At 37.4% G+C, this 20,978-nt stretch overlaps 1 protein-coding gene across 11 annotated transcripts in view; it reads right to left on the bottom strand.

The window, feature by feature from the left end:
• SULF2 (sulfatase 2) overlaps positions 1-20,978 on the bottom strand; it is a 125,097-nt gene that overhangs the window by 79,835 nt on the left and 24,284 nt on the right. For all 11 annotated transcript variants that reach the window (XR_014935957.1, XM_015881534.3, XM_015881541.3 and 8 more), the window contains one exon: positions 8,888-8,954. The gene's annotated coding sequence lies outside the window, so the exon portion shown is untranslated. The remainder of the gene's footprint in view (positions 1-8,887; positions 8,955-20,978) is intronic.

Raw genomic sequence — 20,978 nt, forward strand, 5'->3', positions numbered from 1 at the left:
CTCATCAAAACAGAGGGGCTTCAATTTTAAATGTACATAATCCCACTTTTGTCCACTTGTTACATACTCACAAAAAACACACAACAACAACAACAACAACAAAACAGCAATGAAAGTGAAAAGAATTGAAGTAGTGGCTATCCCTAAATAATTATTTCTCTATATATCACTAAGTATGTTACACCATGGTCAAAGTAAGGAAAATAAGCACAGGTCTATCCACAATAATGAGCCAGTAGTATAAGTCACTCTGACCAGCTTCTGTTCACATGAAAGCAATCTGACCACATTATTTCCCTTGAAAGATATTATCCATTAGCTAGCAACCGTTAAGCAAACTTATGTCACCTTTACTGATTTTGTTTTTACAGTATGACCCCCAACTGATTATCCCATGTTTCAGATACCCATAGCCACATAAATACAACCACACTCACACCTGTAACCCCACACCCACAGGTAATTCAGAGCTGCTGTGAAAAAGAAGCCATCACAACTAGGAAGTCTTCTAAGTGAAATTCTTGTTTTACAGATACTGGAACTAAAATCAGCTCTTCAGCAAACTTAGATTACTATTTAACTGATGAACTTTCATCACTACGTGGCATATACAAGAGGCTACCTCACAGCTAAGCATGGTAACAACAGAACAAATCTTATTTCCCATATCTCAGTCACAGGTAGCATCAACACCAAAAAGGCAAGGAAGGACAGAGATAACACAGCACAATGTATGTACTTGTAGTAGTGTAAGGTGTCCTGGCAGACCGGAACAATTCTGAGCCCCCTTTGCTGGGATAAATCACATCCAGTCACTCCAAGGACAGCATAAGCAGAACTGTTTAGTCTTCCACAAACTTCAGCAATGTCAAACCACCAGAAAAGGTCTGAAGAGTCATTAATATATTACTTACTTTGCTTAAGCCTGGAAGAGCTTTGTACTATTTGCAGTATTGCTCTTCCTGTAAATGTGTGTCTGTCTTCAACAGAATTATCAAGTGTCCCTTAACTGCTATCAGAATCATGTTTTCAGAGAACTTTACTGTAGATAAAGCACATATTTTTACAAAGACCTTATTTGACATTTCTTTCTTCTTAGATAATATTTTTTACATCAACTGTGAGCAGTAAGGCCTCCTGTTTACTGAAATGGAAACGCAATGTCCAATATCCGTGACAGACAACCATTGTGACAGGCATCAGGAAAGCTGAGCATTACTTTGCAACCTCAGTTCAATCAAGTCACTTAATGAGCTCTCTCAGATTGTGCCTGGGTAGTCAGACCAGCTCATAGTGACGCGGTGACCAACTTTGATACAAAAGTTTTGAGAAGTGCCAGAGAAGGGACAATTGGCTCCACAGCTGTCTGCAGCTTGAATGTAAGAACGCAGTTCACCAACCACTGAGAAGAGGCACATTTCTGTATTATTTTTTTAATCCTCAAGTTTAAAAAAACAAGATCAATGTTTCTCATGGATCACTGAAGCACATTTCCAACATTTAGATGTCTTTTTAAAAACAACAACAACACAAAAAACCACTTTCCTTCATCTTAATAACCCTATCAATTCACATATGGTGAGGTTTAAAGCTCCAGAAACTGAGAACTGAGGCTGTTTCTAATGCTACTTTCCTGATACTGCATGGCAAAGCACTACTTTTTTTTATTGCAGTCAGATCTTGTGTAATATACTATGCTGCAATAACAGAACTGATACATCCCTATCACATGTAGTAATTTGAATAAGACTAAGCAAAATGCTCAGTGCTTACAACAACCAGCAGTAGCAAACCTCAATAGAACTAGTTCAGACTGGACTGATATGTTGACCAAAAAAACCTCACTTCTTAGCATAAAGCATCTTTTCTCCTTTTTGCAGTTTAAAGTTGCATGTCAGAAAATCTAAGCTGAAGGAGCAGGTTGAAACGCAGCTGAGATGGTGAGTACACATTTCCTTTCTGAGTTGGCCACAGTGGGCTTTTTTATTGTTGGTTTTTGCAAGACTACACAGTTACTGTCCCTGTGACACATAGGATGGACCTTTGTGACTCACCAAATGCTAATTATGAACCTATCCTGGACAAAGCTCTGAGACTCTTCAGCACTGCCAAGGTTTCTGACAATTGCTTTGCAAGTACTGCTTTGTAGCTTGGCTCAGAGAACAGAAGCCCATCCAGCATTCCCACTGCTAAAAGCATCAGAAAGTATCAGTTATGTGTAACTGCACTCAACAATATGACAAATACAGGACAATACCTGAATATTCTCACGTTGGCTCTCAACTGCCTATAGAAGGAAAGGTGGGGAAGCTCACGCACAGCAACAACAGTATGCTTCTTTAGGCAAAACAGCCACTTGGGTTTATGGCCTGTTTCTTGTTGTTCTATGGAAAATAACCCATTACTGTCACCTTTATTTTATTTATTACATTGTTATGCTACACTGCCAATCTCTACATAGTGGCTGAGCACACAAATAGTGCTTCACTGAGCCTCCAGAGCTGTTGTGCTCCAGACAAACTTTTTTCAGCACTGTCTGGCTTAATTCTTTATTTCCTTTTTGCTTACCTAATTAATATCTTTCACTCAACGTTAAATGAAATTTGAAAAGCAAAGGCAAACCTATTAGCCTATATGACTTAAAAATGAATATTCACCATTCTGGTTCTAATGATTGGCATGATTATAGCTCCCAGCAAATAAGTTTCTTGCATAGCCTGATAGTCTGAAAAGAGCAGCAGCAAAATTAATGGAAGCCAAGAATGGAATAATGGAAGCTTGTTAGTTACTTAGACCCCAGAGACCTTGAATTCCACAGTTTCTGGTTGGCATCGTGCACTGAATCATAGAAACATCCAGAGAGAACAAAACTGATGAAGCACTGCATAGCACTGCACTCACTCTGACTACCAAGTGGTTAATTCAAACCAGCACAGAGTTTTGAGAATATAACAGATAAGCAAAGCATCTAAAGCCAAAATAATAGAGTGCTGGATATAATAAAGCAGACACACTTCAGTGGCAGTGCAGTTGATTATCCTTGGAGCAAGTAAACCCTATTAGCACACTGAACACAGAGATAACACCAGAGATGGCAGGAGAACAGCTGTCTTATACAACAGTTTTAAACCACAGGTTGAAGACTAAATAGCCAAATGTGTGGCATATCTGCTTCTCAGTGCCCAGAAGGATACTAACTGGGGAAAAGCATTTATTTACACAACAGGTACACAGACAGACTCATAACATACTAACGGAGCAACTAATGTGTCGGTGGCTGTTGCTGGAGAAGATGTGGCTGTATATTTGTATTGCTTTTTCAGTGGCTACATATACATGCTTTTCTTCAGACCACATGCATGCTGATCCAGACTCTGGCATGAAGCTTGGAAAAGGAAAAAAAGAAAGCTCATTTTGGCAACAGGAGGCTTTCCTGAAAGCACAGTAACTGAACTCTGACACTGCTCAGCTTCTCTGAATCAACAGAGGCCATTCAACACAGCATCTGCACAGTAAAGCTAATCACATTCAGTGTTTAAACTTTGGGGTAAAGGGTGAGATGAATTAGGAATCTGAATTCTTAGCAAGTTGAATAGGAAAGCATTGCTAGGTTTTGAAAAAATAAAAAAAAAAAGAAAAGAAACTTTCCAAAGATCTTTTCAAGCAAAATTGAGATACTTACTTTGGACTTCTAAATCTCTGCCTGGTATACAAACACCCTTTCATTAGATGTCAAAACAAATACATTGCTGTCCTAACACCTCCAATATTTAAAGTTTACTTCATTTTGGGAATCAGTTATTAAAACTTCTCTCTCAGTGAACGCACTTCCTTTTCACATTTACAGCACTATAAATGAACTATTTTATAAAACAAGCAGCATTTGCAATAAGGTAAATTAACTGAGATAGGTAAATCACTGAAACTCGCTGACAAGAAGGTTTGTGAATAATTAAGTAGCTGATATACAGCTGCAGTACCACGAGCCTCTTATTCAGACTGCCATATTTCTCAGCATGACACAGGCAAGACTTTGTTTCTGTAGTATAAAGAGACTCTTAATTAAATCTTCATTCTTCAGTGTACCAAGATTTATCCTTCTCTTTATGAGCTCAGATTATATTTAATGCTGAGAAATGCTGATCTGTGGGGTTTTTTGTTTTGCTTTTTTTTTTTTTTTTTTTGTACTTAAATTCATCAAATTGTTGAGGGAATTTCCTTTTCCTTCTTTTTTTTGTTTCCAACTCCTTAAAAAATGGTCCATTTTTTACTTTAAAGTGCACTCCTTCAGCCTTAAGAGCAGTCATGAATATTAACACCCAAAATTGTTCCATTTTAATATATTGTTTAGTATGTTGGAGTCATCTTCACCTGCAGTTAAAAAATTCAACATAATTGCCCACATCTTAATGACCTCAAGCTCTGAATGCTATTGTTGGTCTTTGCACACTGTCTGTCACTTTCAGTGCTTGGGTATTGACATTGCATCTCTTTTAGGTTCTTTGCAGACTCTTAATGACTATGCCAATTAATAATGCATCATTCTCTCTCCTCTAGCTAATTTTAATTGCTGTAATTTATGTCTCCAGACAATTCTTGCACTACAGATGTAATCTATACCACTGTGACTGTTTGAAGATCACACTCTCAAGGTCCCTAGCAGATAAACAACTCAATTTCAAGTTCATAGACATCATCTACAATTGACATCAATTACTGTTCAAGGAAACAAGTCATGACATTACAGGTAACAAATAGCTCTGTTTTATGTTCTGGAGCAGAGTGGACCTCACTGTCAGATCTTTGACAATTAATTACAGCTCCACAGACAGAGCTTTACTGAGAAACCCAGATACTTTGACAGAGAAAAATCCACCCCAAATTAGCAAAGATCAAGGTTCAGCAGTTCTTCACAGATACAAGTCTCTACAGCTACAGAGACACTCATAGAAACACAGGAATAACATATTCAGCGTGGTATTAAATTGTGGCATAAATACCCTTAATTCCTCACCTACAATGCATACAAAAATTATCAGCTTGTATTGAAACACAATGGCAACACTCATTTGTACAACTTAAATGATGCAGGAAAACTAAATACCAGACTAATTTCTACTTAATTCTACCAACAACCCAAAACTAAGATACAGCTCTGAAGCACTTACCTATACCAGATTACTTGGTCCATCCCCATGACAGTATCAAGGATGCTTCATAAATCACATTCTAGCGTTCCACTTAATAAAGCTTGATCCACAGCCCTTGTACCAGTTGTTTCCATTTTGTTCCAAGCATTTTCTAGCCCAGCACAGCACATTTCTGTGTCCCAAGTCATTCTCCTCAAACACACTGAATTGTTCATTTCTGTCTAAAGGACACGGAAGGATTAAGACAGTCTGCAATCTGTATTTGGCTGCACTGAACTACTCACGTAACGCCTGGGTTCAGTGTTGTAACATCAAGGAACTGAATTTGGCAATTGTATTACTGATATAATTAATATATTTTGTAATACGACTGCCCTCAAGCACAGCAATAACCATAAGTCTGATGTAACAAATACACACCACGTTAAATAATTAAATATCTCTCCTTTATTTATCTCTCTTACTTAATTAATCCCTTTTCTTCAGTCACAGTATTGTTTTACAATATATGGGACCACTAAACCAACAAAAACAGAATGACAAGCAAAATTCACTGTGGCTCACCATGCATCTATCATCATTCAACTTCCAAGTGCCTACTAATGAATTTTCAAAATAGTACACATCTTTAACTAGTCTCCAGTGAACTATATCCTTACATGCTGCCCTCAGAACTCATCTAAAATGCTCCATAAATTTACAGGCACTGATCCAACGTGTCAGATTTCTTCAACTTACTTCCTCTCTCTCCTATAAGGACTGAGGCTCTGATTTGCTGTTAATTGTTTCTAAAAGCCAAAAAGGTGAAAGGGTGAATGAAACAGGTGGGGTAGAACAGAATTTGTGGTCCTTCAACAGCGACATCTGCTCACCTTCCTCTGGAAATTCAAAGTAATGTCCTCAGCTGCTGACATCCCCTTTTTGTCAGCAAAAAGGTAGGGAGGCTGCTGGCAAGACTCGCCTTTGTGCTTTTAAGCAGCTGCCTCACGATGGATAACATGCCCTTCATGGAACACCAAATAATTACACCTCTGTGTGAACCTGAAGTTCCCATCGCTCTTTGCACAGGCTGACCTGCAGTAGTCTTCCACAGGACAGCAAAAGCAAACAAAACAGAACAAACAAACCACAAAATTCAAGCACTAACAAAAGAGACCTCCACCTCAAAAAGCATATTTAATTGTAAATGTTTGCATTAACATTTAATTATTAATGACTCCTGTTGAACATGTCTGAGAAATCACAAGGAGAGCTTTTCCACGGTTGGTAGATTACAATGGCAACAATTTCTTGCACGTTTAACTGAGTACCCCAGAAGCACTGCGCATTCTAAACTGCAAATGCATTCAGAGATGTGCATGTAAAGACTATGCATGTTTGTAGCGTTTCACAGAAAAGTCATGAGTAGGTAAATCAATACCCCAAATTCCTAAGCTAGTCACAACTGGTTTAATCTTGTGTTGTGCCCATCTTTCCCTGCTTTAAAAAGGTGGCCATGGCAATACATGATTTGAAATAACAATCACAGATTATTTTAATATTGCATTGATAGTCACTACGCAAGAACTACAGCAGCTTGTAATTCTGCATTCAGGTTCGCTATTGAATAGCACCTATTAAAGACAGACATCAGGACAGTGAGCAACTACCATTATCTGAGGCAGTAAGCTCCATCTGTCCTACATACCAAGTGAGGGAATATAAACCTTTACAACATGGTCACATAAAATGATAACGTACCTGCACAAGGGACAAAAGCACAAGAACAATTGAGTCCTCAATTTCACAAGCACAAAGTTAACCATTAAAAGTGCACATTCAAGTACATAAATACAGTAAAACCCCAGTTGTTAAAATATATTATGTTCATTCACCATCAGTTCAAATTCTAAATTGTGATTTTATAGACATTCTAATCTCTTGACTTTCAAACACTTCTCGTTCCACCATCCTTATGAGCTTCCAGGGCAACTTATCTTTACAGCAAGTAGAGAAATTGGTGACTTTTGAGAATCATATTCTGCTGCAACAGAGTCAATGAGCATACACAATTACAATGAAATTGAATCTCAGCATGCAAGAGCAGCATATTTCTAAATGGAGTAACTCCTACTTGCCAGATTATTGGCTGAAGAAAAGTCAAGGATTGAAGCCAAATGTACTGCTGCTTCCCATTAAAACTCCCTGCAAAAAGGGAGATGAAGCCAGATTCCTAGGGCAATGGAGGAAATAATCATAATAAAGATGTCGTTCTACAGAAACCCCACAGAATAGCGAGGACAGCAAAGTGGTGTCTCTTCATGATTTAAAATTAAGCTTACAATAGGTTTCTGTCTAGTAGTTCAAATATGAACTTCTAAGCAACTTTTTCTCCCTTTCTTGCCCTAGCACACTATAAAATGTATGAAGTACATCAACCAAAGAAAATGCTTTCCATTGCTTCGTGGAAGAATAGGCAAAAATAAGTTTAAAATCCTCCTAAATCTACATACTGTGTTGTATTTCTTTAACTTCTGAAAGATAAAGCACAGCTTCTACAGTACTGCCAAAATCACGAGCAAGAGCAAAGAAAAATCCCATATGCTCCAAATTCTTAATATTGGAGCAGCTATAAAGAAATGTGTACTCTATTACTAGCAGACGCTGGTGTTACAAATATATATTTTTTTTAATTAGGCAGCTTTTTTTTTTTTTTTTCTTCTTTTTGCCATTTCTCATTATCCATATTCTTAAGTACAAGGAGGCTCAAAGGCTGCACAGTTACTTTCTTCAGCAATAGCATAACAATTCAGGCTGAACAAAACATTCACAATAAAACCTAAAAGTTTGGAGAGGTAAAGTTATCTCATCTTTAAAGGTTACCTTGTCTTAAAGCTATACCTTCTAACTTCTTGCAGTGGAATTTTTTATTTTTTTTATACATGTTAAGTAGAAGAACACGGGGTAGCTGATCAATTTTTATGACCATCTGACAGTGCTTGTTAAGAAATAAATAAATGAGAAAAAAATACAACACAGAAATCCAATTACCAAAATACCCACAACTGTTTATACTGAACTCAACTAAGATTACATTTTGTATTGAAGCACCTGAACAGAGAAAATACTACTGCGGCAAAACGAAAAGCACGTACATAATTTTCATAACTGGTCCATTCCAACCTGGCCAAACACTCAGTCATAGTATTAATTACAGTAATCTGTAGGAGAAGCATCACTCTAATTCAAAGAATGAAGAAGGGAAAAGAGAAAGTTGGACTGTATTTGAGTGACATCACACTTGTGACACACACTACCAGACTATCAGGGCCATGGTTTCATATTTAATCCACAAGTCTTGAAAGTAAATATAAAAAGATTCAGTATGCCATGTAGAAAGGATAGGCTTTCTTAAATTTAAGGTAAATGTGACACAGACTATTACATACTAGCAGATGTTAACATCTTATAAGAACACTGGAGCTACAAACCTGGGCGTTTCAGAGAGATCAGAGGGCATTTTAGTACTGCCGGATTGAGAAACCAAGGTATCAGTGACCCCTGTTCAGAGTTTTTAAAGACCTTTTTTGCACACACAAAATGGAAACTTCCAGCTCAATTCCTCAGGCAAATCTACAAGCCAGTAAACAATCTTTAAACATATCCACAAATCTCCTCACAGAATAAACAAATTGAGTGAATATTAAGTGCCGCAGAGACTAAGTAATTAACATTGTACAAGAGTGTTTTATACTCACAAGGTCAGCAACCGGTCTTCTGCAGAGAGATACAGAGGTGAGTAAGCAAGTTTTCCAGTATCAGCATCTGTAAAATATTACCATGAACTAATCAGAAAGTGATTCACTAGGGTGAAGCATTTTGCTTGTATTTACACATAACTAGATATATCCAACTCTTTTCAATGTAAATAAATAAAGTTTTTACAATCAGATTTTAGCAAGTATCTTAGTTTGATGTATCCTCCAAAGAGGCAGGATTGCTGTTTTCCCTCATCTGAAGTAACAATTTATTCAGGCCTTGAAAAATGCCACCTATTAAGCTACTAGAAGCACTTTGTATACTGCAGAAAAGGCTTCCCTGCAAACATCAACAAGCAGTGGTTAAATGCTGATATGACAGACTTTTGGGAGAAAAACATCAGGTAAAGAGCAGACACCACCAAAGAAACCTCACCACTTAATCACAGCTCTCCTCAAGTAATCCTATTTCTTTGCTGCAGTAGTTTTAGAAAATGCCACTTTCAACTTTGGCCTCTCAGCAATTCTTTTCTCCTTGAAAACACTGAAGTGTTGTTCTCTCTCCACCAATGCATACAACACGTTACCCCTGCCACATTTTCCACAAAAAAAAATTGCCCTGCTAGTATCAAACAGAAACTGATAGAAACTGCCCACTTTCAAGTTCCTCTACTACTAGTGCTGAACAGGCATTATGTTTAGTTGTCACGGTGCTTGGAGATGCCAGAAAGAATTCAAATCTTGCTGAACTTGTAACTAAAACACTTCAAGAGACCAACAAATATCCCTCGCCAGGACAGCTGGCAATCTCTCTTTGGGCATGTGCAGTCTGGCAGGCTTTGTGCAGCACTGGCACATGCCAATAGCACATTTTCTTTAAATCTGGAAGTCTGTTCCAAACACATTTTTTTTTAATATACCGTATGTGTCTTTGGTAGTAGAATAATCAGCAGACGTTACTGGGCTGGAGTTCACCATCTCAACAACAATAGAAAAAAAATACAGGAAGTTAATTGTGAAGCTTCTAGCTGAAGCGCTGCATGAATAGACTTTAGGAAAGCAGAATTAAACCCCATTAGGGCACTGATACTACAAATGTATCTCTAAACACAGACGCTGTAACTGTAGTAAATTCTCAGACAGCCTAATTTTCTTATGTGCTGAAAACTCAAACACCCTGATAGGAAAGCAGAGTTCTAAGCAGTCAACACAAAAGCAAAATCCCGCACTATTAAACATGCGGTCACAGAAGAAACAGACACCTAATCTTAATCTGTAGTGGTTTGGCTTTTCAGTATAAATCAAATCATAATAGTGGACTACTCAGGAGATTTTAAGATCTAAACTTTTTGAAAAAGCATTAAGAGAAGTTACGAAAGGCGCTACTTTCCTGGTGTTATTGGTTGCACTCCAGCAGTAATAGCTTAACATTGCACAAACTGTATGCTGCTTCATGGGACAGAAGGCTTAAAAATTGGCACTGAGTTAAGAAAGCAAAGGTAAGGCAGATTACTATGATACAAATCCCAGCTATTCACATGTCTTAAAGCTTGCATGATAAACTGAGAATTCTCTCAGTTACAAGTAATAGAGTCAATTAATTGATTTGAGTTAGTTTGTTTTTAAACACAGTAACTACATGCAAATTCCATTCTCACTCCAGTGCCTATTACAGCAGACACAAAATGAAAGTGGATTTTTCTTCTTGATAAATAGGTGGGACTACAGTTAATGAACAGAGTTATGGAACTACTTTCTACTGGAAACAATAACTTATAGTTGAAATCATTGCGCATTTGTTAGGAAGGGACCGAAAAGAGTTGTGAAAGGTTTGACATTGTTTGACGTTATTTGGACTTGATGATCTTAAAGGTCTTTTCCATTCAAAACGATTCTATGATTTTCAGATAAGTAGTGTGTTATTTTATAGCAGACAAGTTCTCCTTTATGTTGCTGGCTAGAGCAGATCTGCTAATATCTTATAAAAATATATTGGAAACGAGCCATAGGAACCTCTTCACACTTCAGGCACTTCATGGATCCTATTTCACGGCTCATTCAAAAGGAAGATTAGAAGGACTTTTTCAATTTCTTATATTAAATGGTTTAATTCACAAGGGATTCATGTCAACTTAAGTATCCAAAAATAGCACACTTCCTGTCTAAATTCCATTTTGTCATCCCAATTAAGCCATGCTGCACCTGCACAGTCACTCTCTGACATTGCTCCTCTGTGTTTTGGAGCATAAACTCTACAAGCAGGCAACTATTCAGCCTGGATCTTTGAGCTCAAGTCCCGTTTTCTATTAAAATAATAAATACACAACTCATCAATATGACATTTTCTTTCAGTAAGTACAGAAACTGTTTGCCATGAATAGGCTAATAACTTCATGGGGGAAAAAAAAATTATATTGAATTTTGTTGAGCTTTGAAGCTTTTTCTCTTATCCTTGTGACAAATACCACACGACACTAAATAAATAAGAGCTCTGATATCCACTCCACCTCCCTAATGCTCTCCTGACCTCAACGTTATACTGATAGCTCTGGTGCCTTGACATGATCACAAGGAGGACAAGCATAACTAAAATCCACAATAATTGAACATTGTGATAGGCATCTTTCCTCAACATTCAGAGGAATAAGAACCACTTCATAACTAAATTCCAGTTTTCATTTTAATCTTGGTTTAAATGGGTACTTAGAGAATTTAATAAGCAATAAGGTAAACTGTACTCAGCTACATTCTCGCACTAGTAAAAATACATAATTCATTGACTGGCTAATGCATTCTATTTACAGTTTTTGTCCAGCAATTATGTTTTTCACTATTTACACAGCTGTAACTATAGTAAATCACTGCAGGAGGTAAACATAAGGTAATACATTTGATTCAAATTTTACCCTCTGATCTGAGTAAGGCAGGGATAGGCTGCTGCTGAGTTGTCCCAAGAGGAAAGCAAAGAGCAAAGTCAGGCTTCTTATGATCCATCATTCCCTGATCAGCAAACGTGGCAGACTTCATAACATCCTGTAACTGCAGGGCTGTAACATGTTTGGGGTTTTGTTTGATTCTGTCTTATATGCTCAATAGCAAAAATGCCTTAGGAAAAGCTAAGCGACAGGTCTACTTTGTTGGTGTGACATGCTGTCTGACTGTGCAGATAAGTATAGATGGCAGTGCAGCCCAGTGATACATTAGCACCAGAAATGAGCCCTGAATCTGAGCAGAGCTCCATAGCATGAGCTGTGTTTCTACTGTCTTGCCCCATGTCACCTAAACCTCTAAACTCCTCAAAGCAGGAAGCTGCTCATGATTAGCATTTGTTTACATGGAGGAATATGGGGTAAGAATAATAATAACAATAACAACAACAACAATAATAATAATAATAATAATAATTTTAAAAAGGCAAGGTGGGAGGTAAGGAGTTCAGCTGCTAATTGTGATTTGCTGCTTCCTCAACCAAGCAAGTTTGCTCAGCAGCCATCTACACCTTCTGGCATTGCATTGGCATTGCAAGGCACCTTCCAGCTACGTTCCCACTCAGCCTAGCTAACAGAGACTGACTATGGGTTCCAGTTGGTATTCAGAGATAAGAAAAAAAATTACACACGTAAAACAATAACTCACTTCCACATGATTTAAGAGCTTAGCTAAAAGAAAAAGAATGAGAAACTAAAGCTTAGGCTACTTGTCAGGTTGGGATGTAAATAAGAAATAAACAGTGGGTGACAGTACAAGTCCCTTAATAAGACTGTTAAATGCTTTTAAATTTCAGATTAAAACAGCTTGTGTCTCAAAATGAGCAGGATTTACCTCTGCAATAGACAACGTATTTAATGTTCCAGTATGACTGTGAAATTGAAGTGATAAGCCTGTTATGCCAAAGCTGTAACAAAAGTCACAGATAATCACAGACATTTGGTTTTTTTACATCATTTCTGTAAGTCAGGAAAAAAAAATTGCTGTGAAAGTTTTATACCTTCACAATGAAAATACTAGCTCATTAATTTCATACAAAGAGCACAATTGCATTAATGTCATATTATAATTACTGCCCAAATGTAAATAGCTGTTGGGTGATGATGGGGTGAACATCCAAAGTAGATTACAACCTCTTCCATACTCTGAGATAAAACTAGGCTGCTTCTAAGAAGCCCTCTCTTTTCTAGACATAAAAGCAGGGAAATCCTGGCTAGAAATTATTTATTTTCAAACTTACAGTGTTTCAGAAACCCTAATAATTTTTGCCTACCTTTATACAGCATTCCAAGTTTATGCATGCTTTGCAAATAAGAGTTTGTACAAAGTAAATCATATTGCTATGACTCTGAATTCCAAATTTCAGACCCAGAAGAGATTTAAAAGTTAACACATATAACTGCCCAGCAGAAAATAATCAAGTAGGAGAGATCAGTCTTCATCCCTCACAAGATGACATTCATGGAATAGAAAAAGGAAGATGAGTAGGGAAAGCCTTCTCTTAGAAATAACAGGTTTTACAGTTGCTCATACATTCTCACAAACTTGTTGCACTGTTTTCAAGGGGCAGCAATAAACCTTTCATCTTGTTTCCCCCAGACATTCTCAAGGCTATCATTAATCCTTCAGCATCAAAATGAAGATACGTCTGAGAATCAATAATCTCCCTCAGACTTAGAATGACACAATGTGTTCATCTACAGAATCATTTCCATAGTGAAAGCATGAGTGTGAGCTGAGGGACATCACTGTAAACTGGCAAGCCCAAGATAATGCCCTCTTTCTTGCAGATGGAATGGCACTACTGGCAAAATCCAATTTTTGTGTGAAACTTGAATTATTTTTGGGTGCTACTTTACACTCACGAAGAGAGTACATGAGCTTGGCCATTATTTTCAGTTTTTATTCTCAGTGGATTCTTCATGAGGGACTTCTACCGTCGACTAACACAACTAGCACCACACCATCTTGCAACTTAGGTGGCTATGCAGATTTTCTTCTTTCCCAATCATTTTAATTCTGAACTTAAACACACAACTCATGTCTCAAATGGCATTTGAAGGTCTTCTTAAATACAAGAATCTTCCTCCTACAACAGAAGTTATTTCCAAACCCCTCAGTACAGAAACTGAAGATAAGAACATGATATGTGAATGATAATATTTATAACTCTTAATGGGAAGTACATTAAGCCTTAGGGCTTGAAAGTATAAACTTCTAATTGTAGGCCTAATTAGAGATATTAAGAAAACAAAAACAATTAATAGTTATAACAAAAGATGTATCCAGACTCCACATAGGTGAAGAAATACTCACCTATGGAATAAAAAAAAAAGAACAAATATTATGTAGAATTTCAAAATGGGTCTGAACCATGAAATCCATGGTAAAAAACCCTGAAGAATACAGTGTACAACATGTACATATCCTCCAACTCTGCTGTATGTAGTGAAAAAAAGAATTCAGAAATGAAGAAAACAAAATAAGATGGCTACTCTTCTCTTTAATGTTTTATTACCAAGTAAGACTATCCGGTCATTCCTGCATCTGAAACATCTCTGATGAAAGTAAATGCTGCAAATGATCCATAAAGGCTCAGCATCACTGCTCCTACCGACAGGAATTGTAGCTAGTGTAGGACAAGGTGGAAAAGGATAGTCTTTCTTTCCAGATTGACAGCTGCTTTGGGAAAACAAATGTAGCTACAAAAACTGCAGAACATCCATTTTGTAGAAGTGAAGGAATCTAAATAATACACAATAAAACAGTAAAATTTTTGTAATGATAATTGAGGATTAGACAGAAAAATGTTTTACACAACAAAATTTTCATTAACTAAATTTCAGTTTGCATTTAAAATACAGTAATTAAACAATTCAATTTACTAAGATGTTTGTTTGTAATAAAACTGAGGCTTCCTGTGATTTTATTCACAAGCAAAGGTTTGTATCACCGGGTAAGTTCTGAAGACTGCAACTATTAACATTCAAAGAGTGATAATGTAATTACGTTCTGTCCTAAGCCTCCTCTTACTTCATGAGCCTTCAGAGACATGCATTCTTTTACATCTTTGAAGATACATAAAATGTGCTTTTGTATTACAGTGAAATGATTGAAGCTTTTAGGCTGTACTTCCAAAAGTTATAGAAGACGCATCACAGACTGTGATCAGATAAGCCTGTCATACATTAAACAGATCACAACTAGTATCAATGCAGACACTGAAGAATTCTGATAAGAACATTGAATAACTGCACATCTAATGACAGACTAGAAAAAAAACGCTACACAAAAGTTTTATTATTTAAAATACTTGAGTGTAAGAGAAATTCAATGAAAGCATTCGAAGTCTACTAAGTAGCTACTCCTCCACCTTGGTTTAGCCAAAACACAAATTATTTCTTGCCATTTCTTTCCTACCACTCCTTAAGCAGCAGCCTGCAGGCACAGAGCAGAGGAGACAACAGTAGGTCTATCATAATATTCTCTCTTAGGCATCACAGCCTGTTGCAGTAAAAAACATTTTAAACGCTAAGCTTTCAAAAAATTACTGTAAGAAAGAACTGTTGATACGGCTAACTGAAACACACAAACTTCCTCATTTATATCCGTTGTGTGCCTCTCTCAGTCATCATCTGTAATCAGAAAAAAAGATCATGTTCCACAACTGTCTGTCTTGACTCTGAGGCAAATCTTTGAATACCTCATTTCTCTTCTCTCCAAACGTACAGGAGCTATACAGTTTAGTACAGGCATACACTTTTCCCTATATTTGAGATCAGTTGCTACAGAATTCCAAAATAAACATCACTAAGAAATCATTCACTATTAGTCCATTTTAATATTTATGAGTACTCATCAGTGAAGATTCTTTCGGTCCTCAAACACCCAGGAAATAGAGCCCAGGAACACAGTACAGGGAACACAGTTCATTTAGAAGGCTTCTTTCCATCAGCTGGCACCAAATCATCTTGTACGGCACTAAGTCATCTTGTACTACCCCAAAACTTTACAGCTGATTCATCACTCAGGGAGGAAGTCTGCGGCAGCGTATAACAAACATACCAGCAGGCAGACACTGATCTTAACCTTCCACTCCCAAATTGACAAAAGAGTGCACAACAGTCCCTTTAAGCAGTAAGATACCAGAACCTCTATTAAGCACGGTGAGAAAGTGGGAATGAGATTTCTTAATATTTAAATATACATATGTATAGATGTCTATATGCATACACCCCAGTAATTTATGTTGGTTTAAATGTACACATGGATTTACATATAGATACAAACATAGATACATATACACAGAGCAAAATAAAAAAACCAACAAACAAAACAAAGCCAAGCTTTCATTCTTTGCATCTTCTCTACTTTTCTTAAGTTCAGAGAAATGGCTACTATTGCAAATTAAGATCCTTGTACATTTTATTGTCTACATCATAGGATCATTGTAATCTTATTGTGAGAGATTCACCCTGCCCTTCATTAATCACTGAAAACTGAAGCATGCTGGCAGAATTCTGTATTTGTTCAACAATTTTATTTAATTTTTTTTCCCCATTTCTCCACTTGGACAGCTCACACTGAAATGAACCTCAAAAATGACTGTTATGAATTATAAACACCCCAATTTCCTCTATTTCTCTAGTTGAAATGGAGCACAGATAATGAGAATGTACTAATCTTGTGTTTCAATCTCCACATTAAGTCGTCAAAGTGAAGTATAACAGAACTGTAAGATTTTAGGAAAATCTTGTACAATGACTAAAACATAAAATCCAGCAAGTCAACTCCTAGAGACTCTGCTGGCATTTCTTTACCTGCTTGTTTTCTGTGACCTCCATATGGTGTTGGAGTTACAAAAGAACTATTTCATGAATGGCCCTTCATGATGTCTAATATGTTGTTTGCTAAGGATCATTAGTTTAGATCATCCCTGTCAAAGTCACAGCATGTACACAACCCTTTAGTGCTATAGCAGATTGGTGTCAAAATAGTTCAGCTTCAAAAACACTCAAAATCACAACACTTAACTGTCTTGCAGTCAGTTTGATTGGCACCCCTTCCTTCCTTATTCCTAATTTCTTCCATGTCACCTGAAGGTGTCAGCTAGCCTAGCACCTCAGGAATCCCACTGCTTACTGTCAACAATAGCACAGTTAAAAGCTTTGTGTTTTGGAAAAAAAAAGCAAAGCAAAATATCTTCAGTAGCTTTCCGTCATTCTTATGGATGCAGCTGTACAGTGCAGTTGGTACATAAATGCCATTATATTTACTACAGAAAATACTCTAATCCTTGCAGTTATGTAAGTCTTTTTTACAAGCCAAAAATACCAATTAATTGTGGCCTGAAGAGTTCCTCTCTGCTTTGAAACTCTTTTCTACTTTGCAAGCATAGTGTGTTCATGCTGGGCTGAGTTGTGTCAGAAAAATAAGCACTAAACAGAGTGAAAAATCAGAACAAAACACAGACATCTGAAGAGACTGAACGACAATATGGAGCAGGACCTAAAGTATGTTTAGGCAAGCAAGGCAATTGAAGGACAGTCCTGGCACATCTAATACAGAGCAATCTTGCTAGACTGATTATAGTCACTGTTTTGTGTGTTTTTTTTAAATTACTAAAAATTATAAAGCAAGCCCATGCTCTGTCATAAATACAGATTCACTAATTTAATAACTACAAACAATTCTATGCAAATAACACTCAAAGCCCATCATCTTGAATGCTGAGTATAAAGTTAGCAATAATCCACAGCAAACATCTACTAGTAAAGATTAATGGTCTACTAGCACAGAAAGACAAAGGTAAATACATCTATAGAAAAGGAACACATTAAACTCCTGCTTTTAAGCTGTTACAATGATAAGTCAAGCTATTTAAACACGTGTATACACAAATAGGTTGCATTTGACTGGATCTGTACCCATTCCAGATTGAAACAATTTCCCTGTACCTGCATGTCTGCATGCACAGAACATTCATGACAAACACCACACAAGTTTTGTGACCTTAAACCTTAAACCATAGGGAAGGTCTGCAGCAAAAAGAGCCTCAACCTTCAGGTTGTTCACGCAGAACGATCCAAAGACAGACATTCAGAAATCTCAGCTTCTTCCCGGTATGCAGGCTGGTTTCAATACAAGTATAGACAGAATATGGCCTGCATTGTTAGTGCTAAACTGACTGTACATAAAGCACTCAAAGGTACAAGAAAAGAAGATGTTTATTAAAAGACTTTGACTGGTTTAATAATTAAGAAGAATTTACAAATGGTGACTACAGATATCTATAAACAGTGTTGTTAAAATCAAGGTACGCCAACAATAATAACGTGTTCATCCAAAACACACCAATTTATTACGATAACATCCAGAATTTTTAATTTTTTTAAATCTAGAAAATACCAGATTACACCTGTAACATGAGGTTGGCCCTTAATTACTTCAGAGTGGCTGTTACACTAACATAAAATTCTGCTATTTATTAACAAATATGGCACATTTTCCACACATCTGACAAACCTCCTCTGACAAAGCACTGCCACAGCAGATCAGTCAGTCAGTCGGTATAAACTTCAGAGTTGTATCCAATTTAACATTCTGTGGTTATTTCTTTTTATTGTCATAAACCTTCATATTCTCAAACTGGAGGAAAGCTCAACTCTTTGTCCATGTCTGCTCTTAGTTCTGACAACTCCCTTTAAGGCATACAGTGTACATCCCTCTCATGTCTTCCAGAAGAAATATCCTAATCCAATCTCTGTTCTCTTCCTTTAGCCTCACACACTCACCCCTTCTTTTTCTCTTTTCAATATCTAATCACAAATGCTTGGTTACCACTCACCTTTCTTTCAGTGCTGCATCCGGGTAGACCCAATACACCAGGCCCACACAATGAACTAATTCCATTTTCTCTGTGACTACAAACAATGCCCATCTTTTTGAGCTGATTAATTAGGATCTTTTCATAACACAGTTACAGTCTCCACAAACTGCTGACAACCCAACAAGAGGCCAACTAAATAAATCATTCAAAAAGAAAGAGCTGCTTAAGCTGTAAGTGACCTGAAACAGCTGGTAAATTTTTAAATGCCCACATCCTCCTCTCAAAGCAATGAAATATTCTGTAAAGGTAAACAGTGGCTCTCCAAACCTGCTGAGCTATCAGAAAAACAGGGTTAAGAGGAAACATGGGAAGTGGGAATCAGCAGGAATAATTAATTTTTCTTGAAGGACTGAAACATTGCCATTAATTTCCTTCAAGTGTACAGTCTCAGCTAAAACATGTTCAAATGCAACTGCTCTCATCTTTTAATCACACGCTTTGCATATAGATTTTGATATAACTGCACATTATGGAATGTAGTACTGTGAAAATCCTTTAAAAGAAAAGTTCTTAAAGTGAACCCCCCCATGATGTTATATGGTACAGAATTACCCTTTGGCCAGCTCAGGTCAGCTGTTCTGGTTCTGTCCCCTCTCAGCTCCTTGTGCCCCCCTAAGCCCCCATCACTGGTGGACCCATAAAAGAAGCTGAGAAACTGGAATGTCCTTGGCTCTGTGCAGCACTGCTCAGCAACAAGTGACAACACTAGAATGTTATCAACACTGCCTTTCCTCCTATAGCCAAAACACAGCATCATACTAGACACTATGAAAGAAAAATCAACTCCATGCCTGCTGAAATCAGGACTGCACTTTATGTAGTTGTGCTGGTTTCCATGGAAATCAATAGGAGGCATTACTTTCAGAGCAACCTACGTAACAGAGCAAATAGCGGCATTCGGTATAGAACAGTCTCCTGTTTGTTGTTACTTTACTACTGGAAAGTATCAGTTCAAAATGGAATGTGCTTCTATTAAAACAAAGAGCCAGCAGAAAGCTCCCCAAAACTTGGTAATAGCTTTACAAAGCTATTTTATCCCACAGTCCAGGGAATGGAACATTTTCAGAAAACAATCTTTTTAATGTCTTTCCTAATGGAAACGACAATCCCGCATTGCACCACCAACCACATTCTGGTGAACAATTTGAGGGATCACTTGGAATTTCTAGTATTACAGAAAGAGATGAGATATTCCCTGCAAGGAGCTGCAAATGAAAGTCAGCTGCTTTTCAAATGTAGGTATGGCAGCAATAAACCAGAACAGAAAAACACACACACAGAAAACTAACAAAAATGAAGGCCAAAAAAAAACAACCACAAAAAAACTCCCAAACTTTATTACATACAAAATAAGACAGCATCATCTATGGCAATCCATCACAATCAGTAAGGAGGGTGTCTAGGAGATTTCTGCTCCTGCACAAAACCTCTTGCTAATCATCACATCCCTTCTACGTGAGTATGATTAAGACATGACTGTGATCTACAATCTCTCATCCTTGCCAACAATTTTCTGCTATCACTTTTCTTCTAGCTACTAGGATAAACTATGTTCAATGGATACATTAGCTAAGCACAAAAGCAAAGTTCCAATAATAGGCTCTCACCAAACCCAGCAAAAGCTGAAGATATACCAGTGGAACAGAACAAGAGCTCTCAAGTAAGCAGCACATAAGTTCAAACAAGGACAAAGCAGATAAAATAATCAGCAGCCTTTGGGTAGCCCCTAGTCTAATCATTCCCATTGAAACTTAAACAGCCAGCACCACCTCAGGCTACTGCCTTCCAGCTACAGATGACAAGATGGCTCAGTTTGATCCCCTCAATTAGGAAATAACTATAAATGACAAACCCAAGAGCTCACAGTACCCTGCTCTGCACTCTACACTGTATTCAGTGCAGCTTTTTCTCTCCTTCCAGGTTTGGTAATAACTTACAGAAGCTGACTCTGTACTGTTGGGCTGTAACACAGGTCACCCATGCTGGAGGAGCAGGGCACTATTCTAGGAAAAAATCAATTAGCTGTGTCAGCAGAGATGTCTGCATAAGCTACATTTTCTCCTGTCTTTATCATGCCCACTGTTGTGTAGAGAATTCATTGCACAAGTCAGAAAGCACTCCATATTTTCCAACAGGATTTTCCATTGAGGTCAAGGCCAGCACTGGACACCTGACAGTAAGAACACTGATGTTACAAAGAATACACTGCTGTGT

This window comes from Coturnix japonica, chromosome 19, assembly GCF_054131305.1.
Source record: "Coturnix japonica strain WE chromosome 19, WE-NBRP24, whole genome shotgun sequence".
NCBI lineage: Eukaryota > Metazoa > Chordata > Aves > Galliformes > Phasianidae > Coturnix > Coturnix japonica.